This window comes from Cavia porcellus, unplaced genomic scaffold, assembly GCF_034190915.1.
Source record: "Cavia porcellus strain 051 isolate PalLab524CR breed Dunkin Hartley unplaced genomic scaffold, mCavPor4.1 scaffold_6, whole genome shotgun sequence".
In the NCBI taxonomy this organism is placed as follows: domain Eukaryota; kingdom Metazoa; phylum Chordata; class Mammalia; order Rodentia; family Caviidae; genus Cavia; species Cavia porcellus.
Window position 1 is genome coordinate 23,785,615 of NW_026947489.1, and position 20,420 is coordinate 23,806,034.

At 43.7% G+C, this 20,420-nt stretch overlaps 1 long non-coding RNA gene across 1 annotated transcript; it reads left to right on the plus strand.

The window, feature by feature from the left end:
- The first annotated feature begins 381 nt into the window (after nt 1–381).
- On the plus strand, nt 382–16,832 carry LOC134476244 (uncharacterized). Its single transcript, XR_010047823.1, has 2 exons — nt 382–453; nt 16,160–16,832. It is a non-coding gene; the product is annotated as an uncharacterized LOC134476244 (long non-coding RNA).
- The last annotated feature ends 3,588 nt before the right edge of the window (nt 16,833–20,420 follow it).

Sequence of the window (20,420 nt, forward strand, 5' to 3'; positions counted from 1 at the left end):
GATTATATTTTCCTCCTCCTCCTCCTCCTTCTCCTTCTTTCTTCTTCTGGCAGTACTATGGCTTAGACATAGGCCCTTGCTCATGCTAGGCAAGTGTTCTACCAATGAGCTATTCCCCTGCTCATTATTATCTGTTAAGAGATGGACTTCTTTTAAGGAAAAACGGCACAAGATTACATTTGATTTTATTTAAAAGTTTATCTGTTTTACCTGGTTTTAGTGCTCATAGTAATTTCCCTGGTTTTCTTCCTTCAATTTTCTTTCAAGCTCTCCTTACTGCAGAGCATAACAACCTCACTTCCCTGCCTGCCCTGTCACAGTACCCTTTGTCCTCACTGCCTCACATGTGTAGCTCATCCTCTGAGCTGCATAGTACGTGTCATCAGATGACAGCCACCTCACTGCCAGGGTGGCCCTTCTCTACATGGCTGCAGAGATGGCCAAAGTGGAATGGTGAGTGTGTGGGTGGGAGAGACAGGAGCACCCTTGGGAAGGAAGAGGACTCGCTGCCTGTTTTCCTGTGATGATAGGAAGGTACAAATATCTGTTCCCCTCTTTTTCATTGGTCTCTGTTTGAGAAGAGAAGCCATATTTTCCATGAGGTGACAACCACAGTTATGAAATTTCTCTTTAATACCTGTCATTCCAAGACACTGACCTTTATGAAATGGTTTTTGTTTATAGCACTAAAAAGAAAGTCTTTCCCCATGCTTTTGTGAGAAAATCAGTGAGAAGGTGAGAGAGGGTGTACAAGGGTGTGGTGGCTGCCCAAGTTGAGTGGCCCATTAATTGAGAGACCTACGTCTCAGGAGAGGATCTTGCATCTCAGGGTCAGTAGACTTGGCATTGCCTCAAACTGCATTTTGGTTTAAAGGTCACTCTCAAATGGAAGGGGTCTGAGACAGTAAAAAATGAAGAGATCTTTGGACTCTCAGAATGTTCTTGGCAAGAGGAAAGCTGAGATGACTCTGTAGCTGCAAACACAAATTATCCTCCATGGGAAAACAAGGAAAACCAGAGTCATGAGAATCTTTCCCGAGCAGGAAGAGGACTGAATCTTAATCAATGTGTTTCCAACATTTGCCCAGCTGGATTTCAGACATGCTCCCCATTCCTCTTTTGCCTCCTTTGGGATGGGAGCATTTGTAGTAATTGTGCTGTCCCACTATTAAATGTTGGGTGTGAGTAGTGCAGGGGGCAGTAACTGTGTCTCCAGCTCACGGATGTTCAGATGGAGCACACCTGTACTCAGGGATGCTTTGGAGAACTCTATCTGGGGAACCTCATCTACATGTGGACCTGACTTAAATGAGAGGATGTCAATATGACACTTGACTTTTGGTGACCTTGTGGGAGAAAAAGAAATAATTTGTGTCAAAGGCTGGGCTTTCTTGGTTTTAAAAGTATGCCCACAAATTCTTTCCTATAGTTTTTCCATGAAGAGTTGTCCTTTGTTCCCTTCTGCTTGAGTGTGGTCTGGACTTAGTGACTCATTTGAAATGGATGTATGTGGCAGTAAAGATGCTATGTGACTGTGGAACCTAAGTCATAAAAGATCAGCTTCATCCTTGTGTGTCCTTTAGGTCATTATGAAGTGTGAGCCAGTTGCTATGTTGTCAAGCAGGCCTGTGGGGAGCAACTGAGGCCTCTTGATGGCAACTATGTAATGAGTCCTGTCAGAAGAGGGCCCTGTAGGCCAACGACAGGGAACCTTTTAGAGCTTTCAGTGATACAAACAGCCCAACATGGCATGCATGCTATAGGTTGGTCATCACTGCTCTAGGCTCTGACAAGCCTTCAGAGGATGGCAGCTCCTTTCTGCATCTTGAGTGCAACCTTGGGAGAGATTGTAAGCTAGAACTCCTCAGCTGAGTTACTCCAAATTCCTGAGCAACAGAGGCTACTACATTAATAAAGCCCTGCTGCTTTGGCCATACATTTTGGAGTAATTTGTTCCCCAGCAATAGATAATTAATACATGGATACATTGTCCTTCTAGCAGAGCTTGATTCCTGACACATATTTATTTTGGGATCCAGGGTAAGATATCATTAGAGAGTGAAATTGGCAGAAATTTTCTTAGGCAGGGGTACCTGTGTCAAGGTATCTTAATCATCTTTACAGGAACCAGTTCACTGAACCCCGGACCTTCCCATAGGCCCCCTTTCAGTAATTATTGCTCCAAGGGTAGACACTATCTTGCTAACAGCAAAGATTAGTTTTTCCTGGATTTGTACTTTAGGTAAATGGAATCATACTCTTTTGTGTTTGGCTTCTTATATTCAACATTGTGCTTATGCGATATATTCAAATTGTTGCATGTAGTGGATTGCTCATCATAATTACCCTGTAGTATCCCATCAAGTGAAATCCCACAATTTATTTACTATCCAATCTACTAGTGCTGGGCATTTGGATGGTTTCCATTTTGGGGCTATTACAAATAGTCTAACTATGAACATTTGAAGGGAAGTGTTATACAGATGTCTAAAGATTGACAAAGGAACATATAGACTTACCTTCCACAGCTTACCTTTCAGGCCCAGCAAAGAGGAAGATAACTGAAACAAATATTCCTAATAATCTGAATCACTCTCTGAGTAACTTCTTCTAAGAGACAGCATGAAAAGTTGCCCTAAAAATCACCCATTTCAGCTTATTCTCTGACTGTTCACTCTGACTCTGCAAGGGGAGACCCTGATCTCAAGCTCCAAGACTGCAGGCCAAGATGCAGAGCAGACCTCCATCAACACCAAGGAGACTCTCAACAAACAAGCCCAGGGACCATGGAGGACTTCCTGGAGGGAGGGGCGTGGACAGGAGACATACAAGGAGGCTCAGAGTTGGGAACTAGATGAAAATAAATAAAGGTCACAGGGCTTGGCATTCCTTATAGGGAAACCACATCATCAAAATGACTTGGAGAATCTCGAAGGGGGAAAGCAAGTCTTTATTCTAGTGCAGACCCACCAATATTCATTTAAGCACATAGGAACTGTTTTCTACAGAAACCCCCCCCCCCGCCAAAAAAAAACAAAACAAAAATTCCTCACTTTACATGGGGCTTGCTTTCTTTTTAAATAAAAGTTATTTTCTTAAAGATTAGGATGCTGAAGGAGAAACTTGATTTACATTAAAGGCAGCCACACTCATCTATCCAAGGACTTCCTGATCCATGTGGAAGTCACCTTCCCACGCTGGCCTGGGATGAGCCAACTCCGAAGGAGTTGCACTGCTGTGCACATGGAGCGGTTGTGAAATGGTTAAGCAGCACATTCCTGGGAATGCTTGCCTCAGGAAGCTTGGTGAAGTTGATGATATCTGCATGGTGGGGGAGACATTTTCAAGTTGTTCTCAACCTGGAAATCATTCCTTTCACTGAACAAACAGATGCTGTAAAACCTCCCTCAAGGCTGTAGTGGTGATCCGAGATGCAGACTGTTGAATGAAGAAAGTGTTTATGGGCAAAAAGTGCTTGGTACAAAGACAGTGCCCTGAGCCAGCCATGTGGTGGTATTGTACATTGTGTGCACAGGTCTGTGCAGTAGCCAGCAGCAACAGGTCTACCCAGGGTACAAACTGTATTGATGAAAGATGCACTTAAAGTGTGAAGTCTGAGCCACCAAAGGCAGAGAGAGCTCACTGCTACTGGTATGAAAGCAACGAACAAGGGTGCATTGGGGTCTCCCATACAATCTCGCAGAATGTGGCATAGTGTTGGGGTAGAAAAGAACATGGGTTGGTAGAATTCTAAGACAAAGAAGGTTCAAACAGTGTGTAAAAAACGTTTCCTTCCACATATGGTCAAGAGCCTCAGTGGGGGGCAGCAGCAGATCGAAGCTCAGAACCCCCATTGTTACAGCGCATACGTACATACAGTTACACACTCTGCTTGCTCTAGAAGGCACACTGTACAAGATTAATTCAGCTCTGTAGTATGAGGTATGTGAATGAAACAAGCCCCGTAGATAAAAGAGACCAAATGGTGTGATTCTTCATGCTGTCTTCAAAGTCCTGACAAAGCTCTGTCTCAGTAGATTTCTGGAAAAGATGGTCTCTGCCAAGTGGTCCCTGGTGCAGACAAGTGTCTGTGAGAGTTGCTCTGGTCCAAGAGTGAAACCTTCAACAGGGTGACCAGGAAAACTTGTGGTTTCCTCCAGGATGTGTTCTAGCTGTCAAAAGACCAACCCACAAAGCACTGTGTGTTTACAGAATGTCATTCTGCCAACAAGTGGTAGAACGTGTGGACAGTGAACTTGACCACCAAAACGCAAACATCTGCCCTTCTTACATGTGGAAGAAGCATGTCCTCTCCCCCCTACTTTTAAAAAGGCATTTTAAAAGTCACTTATGGAGTCATGTCTTGTCCAGGTCCTCTTGGAAATGCTAAACCCCACACTCCCCACTCTAAGCCAAACAGCTCTATAGTTAGGCTTTTTCTACGATGCCCTGTCTTATCTCAGCTTGGCCTTTTGCAGATGGCAAACCGGAGGCAAAGAAGCTGCAGGTTCTCCCAGGGCTTCTGGAGGGTTACTGCTGTGCCTGGCAGAGTGGCCCTGGTTCTAATTCCTTCTTCCGGTCTCTGCCATTAGCACTGATTCCTTTCTGGGCTAGTGCATTTCCATGGGCCCCCAATACTCAAACCCTTCTCTGTAGTTGCCTTCACATCTAAAAATAGAAGCAGGTAGCAAAGCATCTCATTTTCCTGCAAAGGTCTGTCCCTTTGCTGAGGTTAGTCGGCCTCGGATCAGGTCCTCAAAGCAAGGGCTATCCAGAGAAAGGGAGAAGGACACAGAGAAAGAGAGAGACAGTGAAAGAGACGGAGAGAGAAGAGAGAGAGATGTTGGTTGGGAAAAGTGGGGGGCTGTGTCCACTGATTCTCGTGACAACAGCTGCCAAATTTAGACACGGGCGTCAGAATACTTAGTAGGGTTTAATCCTGTCTCCTGCGGCCTTTTCTCTTGGTATTTCCTGAGGACAGAGTGGGGCCTGCAGTGACTAGCTTTGGGTCTGACTAAGCGTTTTCTTCTGAGAGAAGCAAGCTGTGACGAGGGCCTCATTCCTGGATGAGCGTGAGACCCAGGGAGAGGCAGTGCAAGGATGTGCACTGGGGTGCTTGGCCCCTGGCCGGGACATCCCACAAAGAGGGGGAGACCCTGAAGGCAGGTGGCTTGCTATTTACTTAACTGCCAGACACTGATAGGCTTCAGAAACAAGAACAAATGCAAACACTCCCACCCCTCCCAGAGCTAAAGACACAGTCTTTTCCTCTAGGAATGTGCTCTTCTCTAGTTGTGAAATATCTGTAGGAAGAGAAGCCCCCTACATGCCGAAGTACATGGGTGTTACAAAATCCCTTCATCTGAACCTTGACCTTGGGTCTCCCATGCAAGTGTGTGGCAATGTACAAAATTTCTGTTTGTGCGAAGTGAGATAGTTGCTAGGCCAGTAAGCCTCTCAAATAAAAATGCCATTTTCACTACTGTATGGTGATAGAGGCCAGAAGAGTGGTCACCTTCGTGGGTGGGCTGCACACAGGGAGGGGAACCAAGGATCCTTCTGGAGAGTTGGGAAGGTCCTAAACCTTGGTCAGGGTTGTGGCCGTGTGTGTGTGTGTGTGTGTGTGTGTGTGTGCACATGTGTGCACGTGTGTGAACATAGAGCTGAGGCAGGAGAGTTGTCTTAGCCAGGAGTTCAAAACCAGTCTGGGTGATATAATGTGATGTTATCTTGAAATGAAACAAAACAAAAATCATGGAAGTGTATATTGAGATTTGTGGTTTTTATTTATGTAAGTTATGCCTCCATAAATGCATGGTTGTGTTTTTTGTTTTTTTTTGTATTTTTGAGACAAGGTCTCCCTATGTTGTTCAGGCTGGCCTTGGGCTTACTTTGTAGCCCAGGCTGGTCTTGAATTTGTAAGGATCCGCTTGCCTCAGCTTCCCAAGTGCTGGGATTATAGGAGTGTGCCACCATGCACGGCTCTAAATGCAGTTTTCATTGCTTTGATAAGCTGGTAGTTCAGGGAGGTTGCTTTCTTTTTAAAAAGCTCACATGTGAAACTTACATATATTTTAAGCATCTCTGGCCCCTCTCCTAGAATCCCTTTTGTGCCCAAGATCTTACCTCATAAAACACAACCGACTGACTTTTAAGGGTCAAAGATGATTTTTCTCCATCTGTCATTCTTGTCCGTGGCAAATGTGGACATGTCATTTGGAATGTAGCATGGAGGCCCTGATGAAATTGGAAAAGCATGTGGAGATAAAAATCACTCTGGGATGCATCCAGACACTTCCTGCCACTCACCAGATGTCCCAGAGCTGGAGGCCACCCTCCCTAGGGAAGTGATTCAGCCAGCCTCAGCCAGATGTGTAGGAAGCTGCGTCGGACCTACATGCTAACAGTGTCCCGATTGTGTGCAGCACAAGCCTTCAGTCAAGAGTGAGAGATGCGGGCGGGCGTGCATGCCAGGACTCTTTCAAGCATGGCCCACCAGTCAGCCTGCAGTGCAATGCATCGATGCGTGCAGTCAGCAGATGTGTGTCACCAAGGCACAGGCTGGGGCTGGTTAACCGGTAACAGTGCTTGGTGACCTAATGCACACACTCAGCCCTTCCTGGGAACCTCGAGCCACCGAAAGATGAACGTCAGCTTGATTCTGAGGCTGCCTGGAACACATCTACATTGAGCACCTGGAAAGGCAGAAACGCCCTTTCCTGTACCCAGCACTGTGTCAGAGACCTCGGGGTAAGCTGTGGAGGGGCACCAGATGATCCTGGGTGCAATTGCATGGCGGGCTTCTGGGGAAAACTACCCATGGACTGACTGCACCATCCTAGTGTGGCTTTCCAGGGGCACTGGCTGCTGAGGGATGTGTCCCCCCCACTGTCACCCTGGCAAATCTTCAAGGCTCCCACTGGTGCCACTCATCCCATTCCTCAGTACTGGGGGTTGAACAATGGGCATTTTTGCATGAGCTCCATTCCCAGCCCTTTTTTTTTATTTTTTATTTTTATTCTGAGACAGAGTCTCACTAAGTCACTAATTGTCCAAGCCAGGCTTGAACTTGTGTTTCTCCTGGCTCAGCCTCCCCGAGTGCTGGGATTATAGACCTGCACTGCCTCACCTGGTTTGCCCCTTCCTTTGATGGAAAGCCCTGAGTGCAGAGTTTGTTCACATGTTCCAAACTCACAGAGACAGACTTTGCAAGAGTTCTGTCTGCTCTGATTAAAGAGTAAATGTGCGTGCCTGACAGACAGACAAGGAGGCAGGACAGAGACACCCTGGTGGCTTATGTGTCTTTACAACCCCATTGGTTGCTCAATAGCAGACTACACTGTTCTAAGATCAAAGTTATGGCCTGCTGTTCTCCTAGCAGTTCAGAAGGTCAGATGTAGAGTATTTCTAGGTAGTGGTTGGCACCTATTGCTCAGAAACCCGGCCAGGGCTCTGCTATTCCCCAGTGCTCTGGTGGGTGGCAGACCCCCAGCGCTGAAGGGATTCTCTGAGCTGCATACACTTCATCCACAGATAAAGCTGTCATTTTTGCCAAAGGTACACACCTGTTCTCTTTCCACCCAGACACCAAGAAAGCCAAGATGACTTCAATCATCACTTAAGCTCATCAGAAACAACTGCTTTCCTGTCCACACAAAGATCTTCCTTTATATAATCATGGCTCTGGTTGCTTACAGGCTAATCCACAGAATGGCAAGCTCTGAGAAATTGCATCATTTGTGACACATCACCTGGTCAATAAACACTGAGCACTACGAGCATCACCCAGTCAATAAACACCAACCGCTACTGAGCATCCACCAAAAACTTGCCCAACCTCTTCGTGTTTGTGGAGCAGATTCTGCTCCCTCTGCTGAACAGATTCTCAGGGAAAGCAGCGGTCATGATAATACATACCTGTGGCTCATCACCAGTCATTTGCTTGGCTTTAGAATTTGTTTTTGTGCTTACGCTGGAAGATGAGTCTGCCTAAGGCTGTGGGAATTTGCAGCACTTTAGATAAACTAAATGATCTTCCACATACAGACCTGACTCAGGCGGAATGGAACGGGCCTTAGTTTCTTGCTGTGCCGCCCACTGCTCTGGGTGTTTCTGCTTATTTGGTGGAACCATGCTTTGCACACTGAGTTCAAAGGCCAGACCTACAGGCAGGACACCACCCTAAACAGGGCTTCCCTGATCACTCAGGGACAACAGACTGAATAAAAACTTGGAAGATTTACAAGTAGATTACAAAGGGATAACTTTATATCAAGATTTCCTTATGCCCCATCCCGATGTCTACCCATGACTTCCTATCTCCAGTGAGACTTCTTCACAGACTCCCCCAAATCGCTTTTTCCCTTTTGTCATCATCCCGAGACCCCTTTCTGTTCTGTTAATACCTACAGGCTCTTCTTAATTTTCATGTGGGATGGTTAAAGTTTATGTGCCAGTGTGGTTAGGCTATGTGCCCATTTATTTGGTTAAAAACTAGGCTAGAGATTAAGAAGTTGCTTGATAAAAATGTGATTACATCATAATTATTTAACTTGAAATCACCCTGGATAATCTGAGTACCCTCGTTTCATCAGTTAAAGGCTGTGAGAGCAAAGACTGAGGTTTCCCAGGGACAAAGTACTTCTGCTTCCACCCTGAAACAGAAATCTTACTGGAGTTGCCAGCCTGACAGCCTGTCCTACAAAGTTTAGACTTGCGAGGCCCACAACTGTGTGGCCGGTGTCCTTCAAAGAATACCCCCGCCTGCTTGTTGGGTCTGTTTCTTCCCTGATCTGCAGCATAGTTTCAATTCTGTTTCCTTAGCTTGTCTAGTTCCTTCATCTCTCAGTGCTACCAGATCTGCGTCTGTTCTCTGCCTCTCTCTGTACTTAGCCTCCTTTCCCGCTTTCTGCACGCATATGCATCTGAGGAGCTCAGGGTTTGGGTGAGGGGAGGAGATGGGAGTTTCCTTCAGCTCAGTCTCACCTCAGGATGAGCTACAAGCGGCCTCTTGGAGATCTGCCTCTCTGTGGATGAGGCATAGAAGAAGGGCCTGGCCCGTGGTCCAGGGAGCAGCGGGAGACACCCAGGCCCTGGAAGCACGGGCCCTGTAGAACATGGGAGGGGGAGTGCTCATCAAGGAGGCCCAGGTTCCTTCCCTTAGGTGACCTGAGCATCTCTGGCTGCCACCAAGTGACCAGACCTTGAGGAAGCCTACCTCTGTCCTCCAATGCTGCTGTCTTTCTCAGGCAACTGGTTTCCTACAGAGCCTCCCAATTAACAGTCTGCATTTGGGGGACATTGAAAGAGCCAAAGGAGGAGTCTTTCAGATGTGTTTCCAGATATTTCTACTTGTTTGGTGGAAATTATTAAATGGTTTATCGTCTTCAGGGAAAGGTCTGGACAAAATAAGTATGGGTTAGAGATTTCTAGGAAGACTCGGTATCTGAGAATGAGCACCACCACTAGGATGGGAGTGTCCCAGGGCAGGGGGCTCCGTCTGCTGTGCTTCTCCAGAGCTTCTGGTAGCACTCAGCACAGTAAGGAATGTTAACAAATCTTTATTGAATGAATGTGATGAATCAATTTGTTAAAATCATCTTCCTGTTTCTAGAAGTTCTGATATGATTTTCTTAAAAACACTGAAGAACAGAGAAAAAAACAGAAAGGAGGAGAAGGAGAAAGAAAGAGGAAGAGGCAGAGGAAGGTGATGGAAAAGAAGACTCCAGGCCCCCGCAATCTCTTGAGCATTAATTTGACTTTCTGAAGATACGATAAAGAAGAGCTATTTGATTTGCTTTGTCTTGCAGTATACGTTTCTTATACCACAGTCCTATGCCAAGCTCTGAGCCTGAACCCTGGGACTTCAGCAGGTGAAAAGATGTGACCTCCCTTGAGGAGCCCAATGGCTGGTGGATGAAGCCCTGACAATTGCCGCACAACTGATGTCTTCCCAATGCTGGAGGGGCTCTGGGAACCACGGAAGGAGTGACTAACTCCCGCCGCCCAGGGGCCTCAGGGAAGGCTGGGACTTGAAGCTTTAACAGGAGTTCACATGCCTGACAAGGGGCAGGGAGAGGGAAGGCATCCAAATTCTACCTTGGACCATGGTTCTATCAGATTACACACTTACCAGAGCTGCTGACAAGGAGCCAGATGGACAAACACAAGTTGGCTTGTCCTGCCTTCCCTCTCCTCCCGAGAGATGCTAATGAACAGCAGTGGCCAACAGGCAGGTGAGAGGAGGAGCAGCAGACTGCGTACTGGGCCAGCTGGATAGCCAGCCTCCTCCTCGTCATGTGGCCTTGGCTACACTGTAGTCACCTCTGTGGGATGAGTCTGATAACCACATGGCTTCTCTGTCAGCTGGGCCTGGGAGAAAGAGGTCCCACCTGTGGTATCCCTTCAGCTCACGGCCTCACAGAGAGCCAGCCACTGGGGGCTGCTCCATCAGGAAGACTTGATGACATGCTAGACAGGGATTTTGAAGACAAAGTGTGGCTGCTCTTAAGAGAGTGGGCGCTGCTAAAAACCTGTTGCCCGTTAATTGCTGTGGGGTGAAATATGCCAAGGTATCTTAATTCAAATCTTACCTCACCGTCCTAGGGACCTTTTGTTGCTGTAAGGATGGTCCTCAGTTCCAAGAAGAAAATTAAAGGCTGCTCCTGAGATGAGCACAGTCATTTGGATGAAAGAAAACACATGGTTGCATTTAGAGATCAGATCTCAACAAGACGGGGCACCACCTCCTGCCCAGAGAGGAACGGGCCACAGGATGCAAACTTGGAATGTGTGTGAGAACACTTTGCCCGTATGATTGCCCCTCCAGCAGGGGATCTTGACACACATTTCTGGCACTAATTAGTTCTTGCATGGAATTGCCAGGAGTGTACATTTTGCACGCCCATTTTCCAGATGGGAGGACTGGCAAGGAGGAGCTAGATGGGCAGAAAAGATGTTTTTAAAGGCAAATGATGCCATGTTTATTTAAGCCTGTCTGCCTGGGGAGCACTGTGGCTTATTACTTTTGCCTGGGGCACTGTTTGCTACTGAGCTTAGAGTCTCTGCCCTTCAGCATTCAATTTCAAAAGCTGCCCCTGAACTTGGAAAAAAAAAATGTCAAAGTCCCACATGAAGCTAAGTTCTCCTCGGATCACCGCTCTGCAAAGTAGCACAGCCACTAAGGGCATGACCCTGGCGCCAGCCTTCCTGGGCTCCTGTTGGGGCTCGGCACCTACGTACCAGCCCTGTGAGCTTTGAATAAGACACTGCGGGTGCCTCAGTTTCTTTGGCTATAACTGCACTTGACAACAATCATTTTCTCATAGGTTCGCTGTGAGGATTAGTGGGTATTGGTGAAGTCCTTGGCACAACACCTGACCCATAGAAAGAGTTAACATTTGGTTGGTCCATATGAAATTATCAACATCTGTCTTCATTTTGACTTACAAAAGCATTGATTTCACATGGCTTCATGCCATACTTGTGTAATAATAAAGAAAAGAGATTTATTTGTCATTTTAATAATTATATTTATAATATCTTTATATTTGTAGTATCATTGTCACTTAATTTATGACTTTGTTACTATAATATGGTTTGTAATATTTTTTATTTACTAACTCATTCAAATATACTTTGAAAGCAATTTTGCACATTCTTTTAGAAACTTAAATGTCTCAGAGTGGTGTTGGGTGTCATGTAACTGAATCAGTCACTAAGGCTTACAGCTGAGAGAGGAAGCAAGGACCCCACATCCTAGGGTCAAGGAAGTGTGGCCTGGACCTGCTGGGAAACCACTTTTTCAGCATGTGTGGGTGTCACTTTACCTGTACCAGTTCCTCAACCCTGGCTTATTAGAAGGCCCAGCAGAGAACAGAGCCGACTTGTTGGGTAGAGAAGGGAGACCTCAGGGGAGGGCTAATTTGCTAAGTTAGCAGGATGTGGGTCTTACATGCTGCTCTTGCCTCTTGTAAGAACCAGGGAACTCTCAGCTGGATACAGGGTGTGGAAGAGGGAGGTGAACTGGGGGTAGTGACTTGCAAGCTGAGCTAGGCTGGAAGTTTCAGGTCAAAGTTCACAGGGACCATCACAGTTTGTGAGGATGCACAGGAAGGATTGGTCCTTGAAGGCCTATAGAAGGAGCCATTGGCTGTCATCCAGTCCCGGCAGAGTATGTTGATGCTGGGGGAAAAAATATCTCCTTGCTGGGCTGAGTGGGATGACAATTGTCTTTTGCTTCTCCTCTAGGCCCCAACACTGGCTCTTTCTGGAAAGGTGAAGGAAAAGCAGGGGCACTGGATGAGATCTCCAGAATGCAAGCAGACAAAGCCACAGAGGTCCTTGCCTTCCCTGGGGAAGACAGAGATCTGAGCACTTTCTTCCTTTGGATGCCTATTGCACTTCTAAGCACTCACATGGCATCAACTCTCTTAACCACTGTGCAAAACGATTAAGCAAAGAATGACAATTGCCATGAACAGACATTTCTCAGAAAATGTGCACTTGGCCAGTAAATTATGAAAAAGCAGTCAATGTCACTGGCCATTTGGCAAATGCAAATTAAAATAAATTCCACCTTGCTGCAGAATAAGTTGTTACTATCAAGAAATCAAGTAACAAATGGTGGCAAGGCTTTGGAGGAAAAAGGAGCTCTTCTCCACTGTTAGTTGGAGTGTAAACTGGTATCACCACTGTGGAAATTGGTATGGAGATTCCTCAGAACACTAAAACTAGAAATTTCATTTGACCTAGCTATTCCTCTTCTAGGTATCTTCCCAAAAGAGTTAGTTATCATATCACAGTGATCCATGCAATCCACGTTTATAGCAGCACAACTCACAATAGCTAAATCTTGGAAATAGCCTATATATCCATCAACAGATGAATGGATAGTGTGGTCTTTATATACAATGGGGTCTGACTCTACCATAAAGAATAAACTTGAGGCATTTGTAGGGAAATGGATAAACTTTTTCCGTTCCATTATGGCTCCTTGAGATCATAAGATTAAGTGAAATAAATCAGACACACAATCTTAAATATCACATAGTTTCTCCCGTATGGGAAATCCAAAGAATAAATAAAAAGTGAAATAAGAGACAGGGGAATTTAGCTCAGTGGCATAAGCACCTGCCTGGTAGGTTGTGAGTTCAATCCCTGTTATCAAAAACAAAGAAAAAAGGCACAAAATAATAGGAAGTAGAGTGTTTTTCAAAAGGGGAGAAGAAAAAGAGATGGGGGTAGGAGGAAGGGAGGAATAAGGGAAGAAGAAATAAAAAAGAAAAAATGGAAAAAGCCTTTGCAGATGGGAAGGGGGTCAAGAAGTGGATGGAACAGGCAGGGGTGGGGATAAGGGCAATAAAAAGAATCGAGAAGTGTGATGCACATGTACAGACTCTCCAGGATAAATGTGATCACTCCGTTCTGCAAACATGCCCTAACAAAAGATGATTTTCACTTTACAGGGAAGAAGCCAGGGATAGAGAGTACTCAGAGCTCCAGTGACTTAGTGGCAGAGTTTGGATTTCAGTGCAGGCAGTCAGCTCCAGGATCTCTTCATTGGACAAGTCTCAATATAAAGAATGGAAACAATGCTATTCAAAGCAACAATGAAAACAACAACAAAAATGAACAAATACAGCTGGGAGTTTTGGTGCCTGCCTGTAATCCAGCCCTCTGGGAGGCTGAGGCAGAAGGATCACAAGTTTGGGCCCAGCATGGGCAACTTAGTGAGATCCTGTCCAAAAATAAAAAATAAAAAGGGGCTAGGTATGGAGTCCAGTGCAAAGGCCTTGGGTTTAATCCCTTGTGTTTCCAAAAACAAAAACAAAAACCAAGAAAACAAAAGCAACAAAGAAGTTTTAGAGTCAACACTAAATATCCTCAAGAGTGCTATAAGCTAACTGGAAAGGAGGATTTTGGCAAAACATAACTAATGCAGAGTCAGATGAATAAATTTATCCACCCAATGATTTGAGAATTCTTGTAAACTACTTTATCACAAGCTTCTGGTTTTTGTCTATAAGAGTGTAAAGTAGTTGCTGTTACTATTTTTCTCTCACAAGAAAGAACTGAATTTTGTGCAGGTTAAATAACATGCCCAAGGTCACCCCCTTACAGGTGGTGGGGCTAGATGTTTGAAATTAGTTCTTTTGACTTTAGAACCTGCACTTTGAATGCTGGGGATTCTATGAAGGACCCCCACATGAAGGCAATGTGGATTTCATCATTCTGGGCTCTAGTTATCCAAGAGAAAAAGCAGAGTGTAGAGAGCTGAGACATAATGAAAAAAGATGGGGAGACTCACGGGACAGATGTGACATGTGACATTCAAAGTGGATGAATGAAAGAGGGCCTCAAATTTATACCCTCTCAAAATAATGAGAGAGGACAGGACTAAGAATATTATTAACACATCGTAGAGCAATAATGGTGATGGCTGCCATTTTGAGCCTGCTGACCTATCAGATACGAGCAAGGGGATGCCATGTTGTTAGTTAACCTACCCTACCCTTTGTGGTAACCATGGTGATGAAATCCATTTTCTAGATGAAAACTCAAGGATTGGAGACTTTAAGTGACTAGATCTTTTTTGAACTTTCTAAAAAAACCACAGCTGACTTTTCAAACACATGCATCGAAAGTCATACATTGCCTTCTAAGCCTAGCTTCAGTTGCATCCCACATACTTTGATGTCATATATTTGTTATCATTTAATTTAGACTATTTTACAATTTCCATTATGATTCTTCTTTGCTCTATGGATCATTTAGAAGTGTATCACTTAACATTCAGATATTTGGGGGATTTTCTTATGTTTTTGTTTTATAGCTATTTTTATTGTGCCATATATATATATATATATATATATATATATATATATATTTCCTATATAATTTAAAATCTCTGCAATTTGTTGAGACTTACTGTTGACACAGCACAAATTTTAGTAAGGCACTGGGCACTTCAAAAGAATGTGCTTTCTGCCATAATTAGGTAGTGTGTGAGTTATCAGATCTTGTGTGTTCAACCTGCCCACATTGCTGCTTATTTTTGGTTCACTTTCTCTGTGAGTTACTACTTCAGGATGCTTGTTAATAGTTTTTTACCTTGAGGCAAAGCTGGGCTTTTTGGCCATGTGGACCTAGTTCAATGTTTCTCTGTTATTCCAGGAGCCACAGTCCTTAGGGGGCTCTCAGAGCGCTCCTGGTGTTTGCCATGGCTCCCAGGCTGTGACCGTCCCTGAATGCTCCTCCGCCCGGCCCTGGGAGACTGCTGTGAGCTCTGTGCAGCTCCTGGCTGCTCCTTCACAGCTTCCTGCCACCCTCTACCTGACAAATGCCTCTGTGGGATCTTCTGGTTTCACCTCTTTTTCCCTTCTCTCCAGGATGTTGGCCTCTGAGATTCACTGCTTGGGCAACTCTTCTCTGACCCCAAAGAGGTTTTATTTTCCTTAGTATCTATTTATCCAGTTTTTCTAGTTGATGTTGAAATTAGTTGGCAACAAGCTTGTCTCCCCATGCTGGAAGTGGAAATCTTTCTTAAAGAGAATTTTAAAGCGGTCTTAAAAATACATCCATGGGGATTTAAAATTCACAGAATTTAGAGGAAATTCACAGACGTGGAAAGCCATGCCTTTTGTATGTGAGTCACCTGAGTGACTCAGCCATGTCCCTGGTTCTTTGATAATGACTTTAGTGAGATGCCCATTTTGTGTCCCTCCTCCCTAATTGTTATTATGTAACCATAGTAATGAAGAAAAAGCAGTGGATAACCCATAATCTCATTCTTCCAAATACACCTCTTTTTATTTTCTAGCATGTACTGTTACATATCTTGGTGTTAAAGTGCCACCTCTTGTGTCATAACCTATATCTCTTTTTCACTTGACATTATGTTATAAAATTCTTGGCTATGCCATCCCAGGGTTTAATAACCGTGTCACACAGCCTGAGCTGCCCTGCACACTTGGTTCAAAACTTACATTTCTTGTGGAATGCACTGCTGTATCTACTTATTTGACAGTCATTATTCTTTAAAATTGGGTTTTAGAAAGGGCTGTTTTAAAAAATTCTCTGCTGTTTTATTTTTCAAGTCTTTTTCTTTTTTATGCAGTTAAATTTGTCAGTTTCCTCCCTTGTGATTCCTTCTCTGCAGAGAAACCAAGCCGTAGGTGCCACTGTTTGCTGAGAATATATTTCGGAAGACCGGCTGGACAAGGAAGCTTATGCGGGCTACTCCAGACCACCAAGGACACGGGAGGAGACAGGCACACGGAGGACACAGACGGGATGCAGCTGTGCTTTTGCCCTCAGACTCTTCCCTGCCTAGGGAGTGACAGATGTTGCTTGCCTGTGAATCCCCGTACTTACCTGACTTTGGTGATGGGTGTAACAGAATCACCAGGAAAGGACACCGGGGAAGGGCACAGTGCTGCGCACCTCTGATTTCAGCACTTTGAGAGGCCAGCGCAGGAGGACTGCAAGTCTGAGCTCAGGCTGGGTAACTTAGTGACTGAGTGAGACCCAGCCTCAAAATAAAAAAATAAAGAGTTGGGGATGTAGTTTATTGTGAAAGCTCTAAAAAAATAATGGAAAAAAATCTTTGACGGGAAACAAAATGCAACTAGTCTCCTCTTGGTATTTGTGGGTTATTAGGGAACTGGATCCATGACTTCCCTGGATACAAAAATCCTCCGGTGTCCAAATTCCTTATATGAAATGGTGCCATATTTGTCACATTTGTATGTAACTCATGCATAGACTCCTTTACGCTTAAAATTATTTGTAGATGACTTATAATACTTAATATAAGGTCAATGCTATGAAAACAGTTGTATTATTTAGAGTATAATGACAAGAAAGAAGTCTGTACATGTTTAGTATGTCTGCAATTAAGAATTTTTTCTATCCACAGTTGGCTGACTCTGCAGGTGTGCAATCTGCAGACAAGAGGGCCAGCAGAAAGTGTTCTTCCACTTAGCCCTTCAGGTTCAGAGGAATCAGGAGTGACATCGCTGAGCAACTGAGCGGATAGGAATTTGCAGTAAGAAAGATGATTCTAGGAAGAAAGGAAATGCATGTGGTGAAATGGAAGCGCATCAGTGCATTAAGCGGTCAGGAGAGGAGGAGTGGGGCGGTCAGAGAGAGGGGTGCGGAAGCCGCGCGACATCCAGATTAATTCAACAGGTACAGAGGGTATGAAAAATGTTCTTGTACCCTTTCCAGACCACCCACTCCCCCCTCTGGGATAACCATTCCTATTCTCTCCTTTCTTTTGCAATTTGGACTCAGTAAAAATAAATCTTTATTGCTTAAATTGGCATAGAGAACTGTGAACATTTTCATCAGCTGGCTAATGAGAACATCTGAATAACTCTTTATTAAGAGAACTGAAATGAAACATTAACACAGATTAGTGTGCCCAAGTCGTACTTGGCTGTTTCAAAGATTTAGATATCAGTGTTCCATTCGTATGCTAGATGGTGTGGACCCTATAAAAATCATTTGACCACTAATCGCCATTATGAGCTCTAAGTTAGAGTTATGAAAACAGAGTTTCACTTGCTTATGTGCTTTTTATGGAGCAAATTTTTAAAAGGACGTTATGGTTTTCACCCTAAAGGTAAATTTTCACCTTTCTTAGTTCTTGCTTTCTTTCCACCTGAACTGTACTCTGTATATCTTTCTCCCTTCCAGTGTCCGTGCAGACATCACCAGTTGATCCTGAGCACTTTCCAGTTGAGCCACAATGTGGTCTCAGAGCATTGAACCCTGATACCCAGGCATCACCACCCATGGACTGTCCATGTTTGTGAGATGAAATCTTCTTAACATCCTGGCTTCAGCTCCATATTTTTCCCAACATCAGAAACCCTATGTTTGAAATACAAACCTCTCATTCTGTGACAGTCATACATTTCTTTCCAGGAACTGGCACAATCACTTATTTCCTTCCTCCACTTTCAGCAGCAGAGGAGTCTCCTGCATCCGTATAACACACACACCGAGGCAAAATATCCAGTTGGGATTCTTATTCTAGCAATGACTCACCCGTCTAGCAGTCTTTTCCAAATCTAAGGAGAAAAATTCCGAGACAGAACTTGGAGAAACCACTTCCTTCACCACAATGTTTCTAGCTGTGAGATTCCCTGAATTATTTTTAAGTGTAAATGATGGTAAAAGTATGGCCTTGAAGTGGTCCCAATCTTCTGGCACTGATAGTTTTTCTCTATAAACTTCTGTCTGAGTGCATATCAGACTGTTTACATTATAAAAATAGTGCATGCTTGTTTATTATAAAAACAGTCACAAAACACAAAGCGTGGAAGTCCCCACGCTCCTTTCCAACTCCCTAAAGGTAATTACTGTTAAAAAATTTCTTAAGACAGTCTTCTATATACATGTAAATATATGTCTCTTTTCTAACGTAATGAGAATCTTTTTAAAAACAAGAATGAGTCTATATCATACATATATACCATCCATAGTATTCTGTAATTTGCTTTATTTCTTTTATATGATTGATATCTATGTATATAGGTATATTTTTCCATCCCAGTGCTTTTGTTTCTTTTTGCTATAATTTTTCATATGCAGATGTATCACGACTACTGATTTTTTCACAATTGACTGGGCTTTTAAACACAATTTCAAATAGTGCTACAAGCACCAGATTTATAAACTTGATGTATTTACTTGTATACTTATATGACTGTTTTTACAGAAGAGAACCAGAAATGAAATTTCTAGATCTAAGGGCATATGTTAAAAGATTTTACTTGTACTTTTACTAACACTGGATAGTATCAGCCTTTTAGTTTTGACAAGATATAATCTTGCATTTTCCTGATCACTAGAGAGGTAAAATATCTGCCTATGTTTGTTTTCATATTTCTTCTCTAAATTCTTGTTGAGTTTTTATTCCTTGCCCGTTTGTCTGTGGAACTGGCATTGTGTTGATTTGAATGTGCATGAATATTTTTGGTCTAGTGGTTTTCACATTGCAATCACCCAAGGAACTCTTAAATAACAGGCCCCAACCCGGAGGTATTTTGGTTCTAATGGACTGTGATGAGGACCAGGGTTTTAGTCTCTCAAGTGAGTGTGATACAGTCAAGGTTGAAACTCACTGCAAGATAGGAGTGAGCAAGTCAGTTAGGGTGGAGGGCGAGGTCACAGGAAACAAACTATCCAGGAGCTAAGAGGACAGAGTGGTGGAAGAGCTGGGTATATGTCTTAGCTCAGGCCGCCATAACAAGACATCACAGATCATGTGGCCGAATAAACAAATTTATATTATCACAGTTTTGGAGGCTGAGAAATCTAAGACCAAAGTCCAATAGGGTTTGGCCTCTGGTGAGTGCGCTCCTCCCAGCCTAGAGATGGCCACCTTCTCACTGTGCTCTCAGAAGGCAGAGGCTGAGAGCTCTGGTTTCTTTTCTTTTTCCTTATAAGGACTCTAATCCCACCTGACTTAATCGTCTCCTAAGGAACCCACCTCCAGACAGCTTGGGGGCTAAAACTTCAATATATGAATTTAGGGAAACAAACATTCAGTCCACAACTAACTGGAGTGGTAGCTGCTATTTCATTCCTGATGTTATTTTGCATTTATAGTACTATTATTTCTTTTATCTTGGTGAGACCAGTTTAGTTTTGCTATGTAATCTTTCTGGTCTTTGCACAAAGCTTGGTCTGTTCTACTTTATTCTCACCCCTCGCTCTGTGTGTTTGCTCTACTACCATTTGCTTCTCTTTCCAGTTATATCAAAGTCACAGGTTCAGGGGGCAGCCAATTTGTAGGATTTCATCTTTTAGTGTTTACCCCCGAGTTAAGAGCATAAAGTCATACTGGTCATTGGAGATTAGTAGATATAATTATTTTATACTGTTTTATTCTTGGGCAACTTCAGTGGAGCTATATAGTATCTAAGTTTTTGCAGAAACTTTTAGAACAGAGAGCTAGAGATAGGTGCTCATGCCTTGGTAACAGGAAATCCTAAAGTCTAATGAGTGTTTTCCTAATTTGATTCAAATGTCACAGGGTGAAGACACATCTTTGCATCCATCCAAGGTTCTAGAAATGCCATATTTGCCACATAGTAACTGCTTTGTTGAAGGGAATTTTATCCTAAATGATGTTTAAAGCACAGAGTAAAGACTTTTGAATACTAATATTGAATCACAATATTCACTTACATGTGTTTTTAGAAGATTTAAAGGAAAGAAGGGTTTTGTGGTACCAAAATTTATTCCTTAATTTCTTGCCAACCTTCTCCTGTAATGGTTAATTGATTGTGTCAATTTGAGAAGTTTAAAAGAAGTTTAACTGAAATAGCAATTCCAAACCCTAGGGTGTGGAAGACCCATCCTAGGGCAGTTAGTTACCTGCATGTTATAAAGGGAAATAAGGAAGG